The 11,614-nt window shown below is 51.4% G+C and overlaps 1 long non-coding RNA gene across 4 annotated transcripts in view; it reads right to left on the bottom strand.

Annotated features, from left to right (window-relative positions):
- The window catches only part of LOC128851665 (uncharacterized), a 35,520-nt gene extending 27,331 nt beyond the window's left edge, over nucleotides 1-8,189 (bottom strand). The window contains exons 1-2 of one of the 4 annotated variants that reach the window (XR_008449083.1): nucleotides 8,087-8,189; nucleotides 5,281-5,412 (exon numbers count right to left, since the gene is read on the bottom strand). This is a non-coding gene — a long non-coding RNA (uncharacterized LOC128851665). The other 3 variants (XR_008449087.1, XR_008449088.1, XR_008449084.1) reach the window with 3 other exon arrangements.
- Between the last annotated feature and the right edge of the window lie 3,425 nt (nucleotides 8,190-11,614).

Consider the following 11,614-nt stretch of genomic DNA (forward strand, 5'->3'; position numbering starts at 1 on the left):
TACAGATGAGGCAGGAATTGCTAAGACAGCAGCCAGGTACAAAAGTGCTAGGGGAGCACAGCCAGGATATAGTATATCATCAACTGCACCACCGCAATTGAAAAAAAAAAGCAAACCCCATAGTGGGATACAAAAGAGGTGACACAGCCTTTAGGACATTTGAGATGTCTTCCTTCTCAGCAGCAGCAAGGTCTTAACTGGAATACTGCGTCTAGTTTGAGACATGGTAAAAGAGAAATCTGACCAAGTTCAGAAAAAAAGACATAAGGATTGTCAGAGGTCAGAAAAAATATGAACCGCATGAAGAAAAACCTGAAGAACTGCATGGTTTAGCCTTATAGGTGACAACAGAAATCAAGTTGGACTCAACGATCCAGTGGGTCCTTTCCAACCTAGTGATTCTGATTCTATGTCAAGGAAAGACTTACAGGAAGGATGGTTAAAAATGGGCATAGACTGTACAGGAAAAGTCAAATATGCATCCCTGGATGTCTTAAGGAACAGGCTAGACAAATGGAAAAGACAGAGGGACAGTGGGTGATCGTGGCACAGGGAGAGGTTCAATGATCTCTGAGGTCCCTTCTCACACTATTTTCTAGGAAACACTAATTCTGCATCTTCTAGACTTTTAGTTGTGAGTAGTTGTGTTTCAAGCAATTGTACAAAGACCAGCATTTCTCATTCAGCATCCTTGGAGTTGAATGAAACTGAGCTTTTTACTTGTTATAAACTCTGCAAGTCCGCTAGTTCTCAGAGTTCACTGCACTAAAGCTAAGGCAGTTAGACAGCCTGCTTTTATAACGCTTTCACTGAATAAATTTGCAAAGCTGCTACCTAGAGTCTACATTATTGCTCAGCACCACTTTGTTAATTTGGAATCCAGATCTGGTGACTGATTTAGGAAAACAGTTCAGCTAATCCCTAGTGAATAGAAATCCTCAGCTGAAGATTGTATGGCTCACCAGATTCCCACATGTGCAAATGCAGCAGCTGCCTTGCAAAGGGAAGTTAAAATATCAAGTCCAAAGTTAAGGGGGTTTTCACATGATGTGCTTCTTTTCCTTCCTCAGAGATCTAGGGCTCCAAAAGGAAGGAGGAACCTTCCTAGTACTCAACTTTTGCAGAAAGGTGGCAAGTGCACATATGTATTACATAAAATTCTTTGAGGGCAGCAGTTCTGTCATGACAACGTTCAGAGCTGCTGTTAAAAAACATAATTCTGCTAATCAACCTTGTCTCGTTTGCTCAATCAGCCAGTAAAATTAGCATGCATACCCATGTGATATCAATAACCTATATATCTTCAACTATTTCCACATAATTGCCTACTGCATGATAAAACACATTCAGGCAGACTATGAATTATAATTCCTCAGTAAGAGCTCCTGGGAAGGTTGTGATGGTAAAGCCCCTGTGCAGTTTTCTTCCTGCCTGACAGGTAGCCCTTGATTGTCCCACAATCTGCTGAGCTTTGGGAAACCACATAAGGCCCATTTCTTCATTCAAACTTGGCAGTAGGTGGTCAAGCAAATGATTTTCCTGAGATGTTGAGAAAGACTAGTTGGTCAGACATATGTTACGTACTGTACGTGTTCCTGCAGTAGCCATCCAAATTCAGGAATAAATGAATAAATATAATGAAAATAACTATTTTAAAAATGACAACAATGAAAAGTCCTCAAAATTATTATAAACACATGAGAGCTCCTCTCAGGTATGCCCTTCTGAGAGGCACTGCACCACTGAATCGGTTTAGTGCAGCTGAAACTGAAGTAGTTTATACTGATGACAAGAACAAAACTTCCACCTACCCACACACATGAGAATATTGCTCAGCTACGATTCTTTCTGTTGACATATTAAGTACAACGTGAGTTTTGAGAGCATTGTGTAAGTTGCCCAGTTATATATGGATTTATGTATGACCCTGGATATCTCAGACGCCTCTTCTCATTCTTACTGTGCCCCCCCACCCCATTTTCTTCCACTTCCCCCCCCTCCATATCTTCTTCCACTGTTTCCAAGATTTCTTCTTTTTCCTTCCAAATGAAGTTGTATGGGACCAACCTTGGAGGCTCTAAGTGCCTTTTCAACAGACTGATGCTTCTCTCCTGGAGCTAAGCGTTACTTAGCTAAGCGCAAGTGTAAGGCCAGGGGTATGAAGCTTCTGAAACCTTATTTATGCCTAGATTTTGCATACTTTGAAGCAACAGCGCAAAACCAGTTTGAATCTAGGTTGGAACCTAACAAGGCCAAGTGTAAGGTCCTACACCTGCATCGGGGCAATCCCCAATTTCAATACAGGGTGGGGGATGATGTGATTGAGAGCAGCCCTGCAGAGAAGGGCATGGGGGTGCTGGTCAATGAGAAGCTCAACATGAGCTGGCAATGTGTACTCACAGCCCAGAAGGCAAATCGTATCCTGGGCTGCATCAAAAGAAGCGTGGCCAGCAGGTCGAGGGATGTGATTCTGCCTCTCCACTCCGCTTTTTGTGAGGCCTCATCTGGAGTATTGTGTCCAGTTCTGGAATCCTCAACATAAGAAGGATATGGAACTGTTAGACTGGGTCCAGAGGAGCGCTACAAGGATGATCAGAGGGCTGGAAGACAGGCTGAGAGAGTTGGGGTTGTTCAGCCTGGAGAAGAGAAGGCTCCGAGGAGACCTTACAGCGACCTTCCAGTACCTGAAGGGGCTACAAGAAAGCTGGAGAGGGACTGTTTACAAAAGCCTGTAGTGATAGGACTGGGGGCAATGGGTATAAACTGGAGAGGGGCAGATTTAGTCGAGACATCAGGAGGAATTTCTTCATGATGAGAGTGGTGAGGCACTGGCACAGGTTGCTCAGGGAAGTTGTGGCTGCCCCATCCCTGGAGGTGTTCAAGGCCAGGTTGGATGGGGCCTTGGACAGCCTGACCTCGTGGGAGGTGTCCCTGCCCATGGCAGGGGGGTTGGAGCTGGATGGGCTTTAAGGTCCCTTCCAACCCAAACTATTCTAGGATTCTACGATTAACCTTAAGCACTGAGTGTTGCGAGCACAGTACTATTGCATTTACACATTGCAAGTCTCCTCAGCCACAAACGCATACATTTCATTACCCAAACTACTTTCATTTCTGTATATGCAGACATACATCACAGATATTGAACAAAGTTTCTCTGTACATGATTCCCTTAGTACTTTAATCATTTTGGTTACTTCTCCCTAAATTCCCCTAGAGCACTTATTAACTTATGACTGAGAAGTAATATTAATTAATCTATTAAAATGAGGACATATACATTCAGATGTATGCAGAAAATTTTTTTTCCTCTATTTACTCTTAATTTACATCTTGATGAGTCAAATCCCCACTGTTACATTGCCAAGTTAAATAAAATTTCACCGGTGATTAAAGTCGTCCTGCGGGATTGTGCAAAACACACATCTTTAATGAATTTGGTCCACTAAACAAACACGGCCAAGAACGAATTGAATTTTAGATCTCTAAGCAAAAGCAATGAAAAAAAACCAACTTTTCAGGGCCACCAGCATTTGAGAGCGCAAATAATTTTCTATTTCAATAGATGAATATTGACATTTTTGATACAACTCTGTATAATAAATCTAAATTATTCTCGTTGTCCCACACTCACAAACACATCAGGAACTCCAGCAGCCTTCAGCTTGCTTGGGAGCTCCAAGAAAACGCGGTTGAGATGCAAACATAACTCTACTTTTTAAAAGTATGTTTTCCTTAAGTTCACGGCAGGGTTTTTTAAATTGTTTTTGCGTTTTTCCCCGCAGTTTCCAGCTAACGGGCCGGATCCTGCCCCAGAAAGGCACGGGCAGGACGAGCTCTGTTCGCAGGAGCCTTTCGGGCGCTGCCGAGGGGAGATCCGGGAGGACATCCCGGTGCGTGGGATGCAGCCGTGAGCCGCCGCCCCTCCGAGCCCGGTGCTTTTTGGCATGGAAGGGATGGGGACGCGGCCGCTGCTTGAACAGCGCAGCGCGGCACCGGGGGGAGGCGGCACCGGGAGCGGCGGGCGAGGAACGGGACGGGGAACGGGACGAGGAAGGGGAAGGAGCAAGGGATGAGGAAGGGGACGAGGAAGGGGACGAGGAAGGGGACGAGGAAGGGGACGAGGAAGGGGCAGGGGTCGGGGCTGGAGTCGGGGAAGGAGCAGGGCACGAGGAAGGGGCAGGGGACGAGGAAAGGGCAAGGGATGAGTAAGGGGACGAGGAAGGGACAAGGGACGAAGACGAGGAAAGGGGATGGAGGAAAGGGGATGAGGAAGGGGGAAAGGGATGAGGAAGGGGACGAGGAAAGGGCAGGAGACGAGGAACAGGCAGGGGACGAGGAAGGGGGTGTCCCCGCTGCGCTCCCCAGTAGGAGCGCGGGGTGCCGAGGCTCCCCCCATCCCTGCCTCCCCCTCGCTTCTCCTGTCGCTGCCCTCTCCCAGCCCACCCAGCACTGTCCCAGCTGCCCAGCCACCGCCCCGGCATTCTCCAGGCACGATCCGAACTGTCCCAGGACAGACACAAACTGTCCCAGCACGTTCCGAACTGTCCCAGGAGTCCCAGACTGTCCCAAACTGTGCCAGGGCAGTCCCAACCTGCCCCAGCTTTGTCCCGGCACGGTCCCAGGATGTCCCAGCACTATCCTAACTGTTGGGCTGTTCAACGCTGTCCCAGATTGTGCGAGGGCAGCCTCAACCGATCCCGGCTTTGTCCTACCATAGTCCCAGCATCGTCCAGGGATGTCCCAGCACTATCCTACCTGTTCAAGGACAGTCACAGACTGTCCTAGCCCCGTCCCAGACCTTCCCAGAACAGTCCTAGCCTGTCCCAGCACTGCCACAGCTCCTCCACGGGTTGCCTTAGGGCAAGAAAAGGAGGGATTCGGCGTGTTCTCCCTTCGGTGACAATCCCAGGGCCACGGGAAGGGTTAATCGTGCCCCGGGACACCTCACAGCCACTGCCTTATAGCCACGGGAGGGAAAAGGAGCCACGAGCTCTGCCGATAGGGACCCACACGACGCTTTGCAGCTCAGCAGTGAAGTCTGCAGAGCGGTCATGCACAGGGAAAAGCCAACAACACTTCGGCTCTTGGAAAGTCCGAGCACGGACAAATCCGCAGCTCGGTGTCAAACTTGCAGAAAATGGCTGAACACAAATTTCTTTTGCATTTGCTTTCCAGAAAAAAAAAAAGAAAAGAAAAAGAAAAAAAAAAAACAAAAAAACCACCAAAAATAATAAGCTGAACCCGAAGAGAAATGACTGTCTGGTGGTAAATACTGACCAGCAGCATCTGGAGACGAATCGCCACCCTGCCAGCATTTGAACCGCGGCGTTCGGAGGAGATGGGGGAGAACAGCGAGACCTCCAGGCTCCTCGCTGCCTGCCCGCCCGCTGGTTTCACTTGGCTTCAGATCTGCGAGGAAAAAAAAAAGATAAGAGGCTGGTGCAAAGAAACAATTAAAAACCGCAAACAACTGAAAAGCGCTAATGACTTGAAAGCGGTTGCAAGCCTGTAAAAGCTGCTGGTCCCGGAGCGCAGCGCAGGTGGCAGCGCCCCGCGGTCCCCGTCCCCTCCGGGAGGCTCAGCGCGGCCGAGGGGACCCGGGGACAGCGGGGAAGAACGAATCCCGGGCGCAGGGAGCCCGTGCTACCCCGCCGGGAACCTGTGGGCGCTGGAGACCCCGGCCCGATGTGCCATGGGGCACGGGACAGGCGGGGATTAAAGGGGGGCGATCGAAAAGAGGAGGCTGAAATTCCCTCAAACGCACACGGATGGGTTTCAGCGGAGCGGGATGGGAATGACTGTCATCAGCTACCCGGTCCTCAAAGGTTTTCTTGCTTTTCAGGGAGTCAGAAGTTACTTTTCGCGCAGCGGTGTCGTCACCGGTTCTGTCTTTACGTATTTCCAATACACCGGAAAGTTTCCACCGGAGCAATCCGAACATTTTACACTGACTCCTCATTCTCTCGTAAACCAAAACCAGGCTGGGAAGCAGCTCTGCGGCGGCTGCCAGCGCTCCCCACCCCGCCTCGCCTGCCGGGAGCTGAGCCCGGGGCTCCACAGCCAGGACTCACCTCCGGCACCGGCATCCTCCCGGGATGCAGGATCCGGCCCCTCGGGAGGGCTGAGCAAACAACCCAGAAGAAGCAGCTCTCTCAAATCCAAAAAGCTCCTTATGCTTGAAAAACAACCAGTCGTTGCTGCTTTTTCACAGCGATATTCCAGCTTTTTTTCCGACTCTCTGAACCTTCGCTTAATTGCACTGCTTGACTTTCTGCTAAAAAGAGGGGATTCTTTGCTTCTTTCTATAAGTTAAATAACTCCTTTCGCGCCGGGGGAAGTAAAAGTACCAGCAGACATCCCAGGTGTCGAGTATTTTTATTTGGTGTTTTTAATGACGAGATTTTAAATCGTGTAATTATGCCAAATAGGAAAATAACGTAGAGTTCAAACTACCTGAATTTACTGCGCCAGATTTGACAAGAGGTGAAACTGGTAGCCCCCGTGCCACTGGGACGGGAGAGCGACGGGGAACACATAAAAATAGGGGCTTAGGAATAACTCCAAGGAAAATGGGATCCGAAAAGACGACGCTCCGAAACCTGACATCGAGGGGATGAGCTGTCTGCTCAGCCTCGCAGGCAAAGCAAGCCGTCACGCAGAGATTTAGTTATTAACAGCCAAATATTTGGACTACGGAACGAAAAGAGAAGAGAAATTTAACATCTGCGGCTGGAGAGAAGCGAGCCCCGAAGCAGGGGCGGACGGGGACCCACGGGGGCATTTCGGCCACGCCAGCCCCTGCCCTTGGCCACAGCTCTGAAATAATTAAAGTTAAAAAAAAAAATAAAAATCAGAAAGAGCAAAAGCTGGGGGGGAACCCCACAGGAAAAGACAAGTAATCGCTGGGACACCACCGCTTTCCAAACCCATGTCACTGCATTCCTTTCGCTCAGGTTTGTCATTATTTGCTGTGTATATCCTCCCGCCAGCCATTCGTGACGAACGCGTTTTAAAGCCTCCGCTTATTCACACAGAACAAAGACACTTTCCAGCTATGCTAGGAAAGAAAAAGAAAAAAAAAAAAAAAAAACCAACCAAACAACTAAACTCGGCTCAATTAAAAATAACGATTTTCTTCTTGGAGAGCTACCAGTTCTTTGCTCTTACCGTCCTGGGGCTTTCACTTAACCTCGGCAACACCCTGAAAGGCTACAATCATTTTGCATAGATTGCACCGAACCTTTTCAGTCCTGCAACCCAGCGCGGTCCCGTGCTGACCGCAGGCTGCTCAGACAGCTACTCTATTCGGTAAAAGCAACGTGATGAGGCGCACGGGGTTAATTAAATCTTGCAAAGATCCTGCTGGTATAAGCAAAAACCATCTAGTCTTTAACAACCTGGTCGCACACGCTGGATAGAGACAACGGCGTCTGAAAAAATAATTACGAAATGACGCAGCTCTAAATACACACACACGCACACACACAAAAGTTTCCAGACAGAAAAAAAAGTAAATAAATAAATAAAAAAGTCCAAAATCTCGGTAGAACTGACTGGTGTGAACTGCGGCTGCTGAGCCTTCAGCTTCGCTTTGACGCTCAGATCACGTCCATTCCCTCCACAGGTTTCCCAAAATCTCTCTTTGCGAGCCCATTCCGCGGGTCTGCCCGCACGGCAGCGCTTTGGGGGGACGGCGGGGGAACGCCCCCCCCCCGGGGCTGCCCGAGCCTCCGGGGGCGTCTGGGCAGGGGCAGGGCGGGTCTGAGCCCGCAGAGCCCCGAACGAAGGCAGCGCGATGCCGCGGTCGTTCGCGCTTCGCGGAAAGCGGAGACGCACTGGACACGGCCAAACCCCTTCTCACTTCACCTCCTCTTCCTCCACTCTCGCTATATCTGATATTTCATTTTCGCCGAGCACAGACGCCTTCTCCCCCCACCCCACCCCCACCTCCCGTTCCCCCCTCCCTTCCGCCTTTGACATTTGGGGCTTGCGAGCGAGGAGAGCTGCGAAGCGGCGGTAACCAATGCTCTTCTCCTCTCTTCCCGTGACACCAAGGGGAATTTCGGGGGCTCTCTGAACAAACCCAGGCAGGCGAAGGCGCTGACTTTGCTCGGCGGTGCTCGGCAGAGCTCGAGGTGGCTGCGCGACCGCGGCTCATTCCCACGGCTGCCAACCCATCCCGGAAAGGTGTCCCTTCCCCACCGAGAAACAACCCCTCCCCGACTCCCAGAATAACAACAGGCGTCGTCCCGCCGCTCCCTGGCTGCTTAGGGACACGGGGAGCTGTTTTCGAGTCCTATTTCCAAATGTCTCTGGTGCCTTAGGAAGGGAGAGTGAACCATCACCACTGTAGGAAACGCACAGCAGCGAGGAGTTGTTAGGAAAGAGCATCAAATCAACTCCTCACCACGGCTGCGAAAGGTTATTTTTCCAAAAAAAAAAAAAAAAAAAAAAAAAAGTAAAAGAAAGGAAATTGGATTTTTTTTCTCCGTCCCATTTTGGAATGGGGTGAGTTGGCGTATTTGGCCAATCAAATTCTAAAAGTTTGCAAAAAGATCTCAGGAATAATTATAATAACACCAAAAGCAGCGCTCGGAGCGGAGGGCAAAGCCGGTAAACTCCTGACCGGAAAACCCAGGCGTTTGGAGCCGAGTTTTGTCATTTCGGTTTGGCCGCTGATGTCAGCGGAGCCTCCAGAAATGCGGAGCGAGAACCGAGGCGGGACGGCGGGGGGCAAGGGAGAGGCGGCGAGCGCTGCTTCCCGAAAGGCGGAGTTCTTTTGAGGTCATTTCATCTCGACTCTTTCGTCATTTCGAAGACAAAAGCAAGCCGCCGGGCTGATTTTCCCAGTCCCTCGCCCGGCTCGGGTGAGGCGGTAACTTTGCGCACAGATTACTTCAACCGAGAGGTTAAAACATTCTTGGTTCTTCCCCTGGTGCTGACCATGAGTTTCATGAAAGGTCGGTGTAACTGTCCGAACTCGCTGCAAACTCGATTAAACGAGGAGTCTTGAGAACGTGGCCATTTGGAGCTGAATCGTTGCTACTTTTATATTTCATTACAGAAGGAATATGAAAGCTGTTCGGTAAGCTTTTGACAGGAACTTCAGTTCCCTCGTCTATCCTAAGCGTGCAACACGTAGTAACTTTTCCCTATAAGGCATCTCTTGATGAAACAATCCTTATCCCTTCGGAAAACAAAGTGTAGCTTTTAAAAACTTGGAAAAAAGAAAAAACCCTTGTCCTCCGCTTATATTATGTTTCTCCCAAACCAGCTAGCAACCCACTGCCGAGGCAGACACACTGCTCTGTCCGCAAACCTGCGAAAAGAGGAAAAAAACAGCCCCAAAGGCGGAGGCATTCCTGACGGGAGAAGTGAAGCCGTTTCGACCCAGGCGAGTTTATTTGTAAACCCGGGAAGCAGCGAGCCCGGGGCCGGGGAGGGGACGGACCCTCCGGGGCTGCGGCTGCTGCCTCAGAAAAGCAATGTAGGTCAGAACGAGTTTCCTTAAGTTACCTAAGTTCGAACAACTCAGCTTTTCTTTAGAGACTTCCAAAGCGCTGTTGCAACATTTCTGAACGCCGTGGTTTTTGCCGGAGCTCAGCCCCCGGCTCGGAGCCCCCGGGCAGGGCTGGGGGCAGCCACGCCGCCTTTGCGGTACCCACACGTTTCCCCTCTCCCTTTTATCTTCCCTCGCCCATTTCCACCACAACGCTACTTTTTTTTTTTTTTTTAAAGGCGTGTTGTAAAAAAAAAAAAAAAAAAGTAAATAAATAAATAAATAAAATTGTGCCAGCGCGTCACAATCCCACTTTCTTCTAAATTCTCAGAGAAAGCAAGCGAATTGTCTACCTACTCTCTGTCCAGTTCCCAACTCTTTCCAGGAAGGTTTCTTCACGGTTCATAGTTTGGGTCTATTCTTTATTACCGCTATTTACTACTTCCCACCACCAGTTAATTTTTACACCATCAGTTAAAGGGCTGTTAAAAGAGTTCACTTTTGCCAAGGGTTGCGTACGCAAAAGACGACCCGTCATTTGAGCGACACTAAACACTATTCGTCTTTAAACTAAGTAATTTTCGTTCTTTTCTTCTTCTTTTTTTTTTTTTTTACTATTTTTATTTTTTATTTAACCATCGCAGAGGGAGAAAGAGCAGCGCAGCCCCCCCCGAGAGCTCACGGAGGGGGAGCGAGCGTCGCGTTCTGTTGCAAGAGCAGCGAAGTGCGACGGAGAAGCACGAAGTTGTAGAGGAGAAGAAAGCCCGAGACCAGGGGACGCCTCAAGAAAGGAACCACAATAACGGATTTTATTGTATTCGGCAGGAGCTTCGCCCCGGCATCACCTGCGCTGCCGGGGGCCGCGCTGTGGCGGGGCAGCTCGCAGGGACTCGCACTCTCCCCTAGAAAATCTTCATCGGGAAGGCGCCTGTTGACACGAAGCAAAAACTAAGGGAGGAAATAATCCGTCCATGGATCTCAAGAAAAGCAGGGAAAGGGGAAAAACATCCCGACCTCGCCCCCTCGACGGCTGCGTCCCCGCCGGGCGCGGGCATCGCCCGGTGTCCGACACGGGGCTTCGGGACGGGTCCCGCACCCCTCCCGCTCCTCTGTGACCCCGCAGCCACCCCCGCCGGCCTTGCTGCTACCCAGGGAGGATTTCCCCGTCTAAACATAGCAGGTTTTGCCACCGGAGCAGGAGTCCCGGGACTGTTTCCAGCTCCACGGAGCCCGGGAGCGCCCGGCAGGTTCGGGCAAGCCCAGTGCCGCCCGCCCGGCGGCTCTGCCTGCGGGGCGGGACGGGCGAGCCCTGCCTCTCCAAAGGGGGAAAAAAAAACCGAGTAGAAAGCAACAAAAAGACGTGGGTTTTTTTTTTTTCCCCTCTTCTTTCTGTCTGTCTGGGCTCCCGCTTTGTCTGCCGAGCCCCGCCGCTCCCCCCGCACCGAGGGCGGCGGCCGCGGGGCCCGGGATGGGGCGGGCAGAGCCCGGCGCCCGCTCGGCAGCGCGTTGCGAGCCCCGGCGGCGGCGGAAGGCCCCGCAAGGGTGGCTGCAGTGTTCTTTGTTTACGTTCAGTTTAGAAACATTGGCTTTCGGCCAGAAAAGCACCGGTGTCGCGTCCCGTCCTGTGTCCCTTCCTCCCAATCTTCCCCCCGCCCCGCAATTCCTTCTCGGGCGGCGGCGAAGAGGCTTCTCTAACTTTGAGGACCCTCGAGGTTTTAATGTTTTGGGTTTGGTTTTTTTTCCCCCCTACACTAACCCTTCGGAAAGAAAACGGGTCTGGACGGTGCGTGCACCTGCCCTGTGCAGCGCGCGGGGCGGCCCCGGGCCGGTGCGGGATGCGGGATGCGGCCCCGCTCGGAGCCGCGGGGCGGTGCTGTGCGGATGCAGGGCGGGGAGCGGCGCCCTTCCCCGCACCGCCCGGCTCCCCCCGCGCTCCGGGGCGGCGGGGACGGCGCGGAGGCCGCCTGCGAGCGCGAGGCCGTGCGGGGTGCGCCCCCTCCGCCCCAGGATCGGTCCTTCCCCCCCCCCCCCCCCCCCCGGCGAGGAGCGAGAGCCACTGCTCCGCCTTCTCCTTTTCGCAATGTTGACGCAATCTATAAATAGTGGAACAAA

Source organism: Cuculus canorus, chromosome 1 (genome assembly GCF_017976375.1).
Source record: "Cuculus canorus isolate bCucCan1 chromosome 1, bCucCan1.pri, whole genome shotgun sequence".
NCBI lineage: Eukaryota > Metazoa > Chordata > Aves > Cuculiformes > Cuculidae > Cuculus > Cuculus canorus.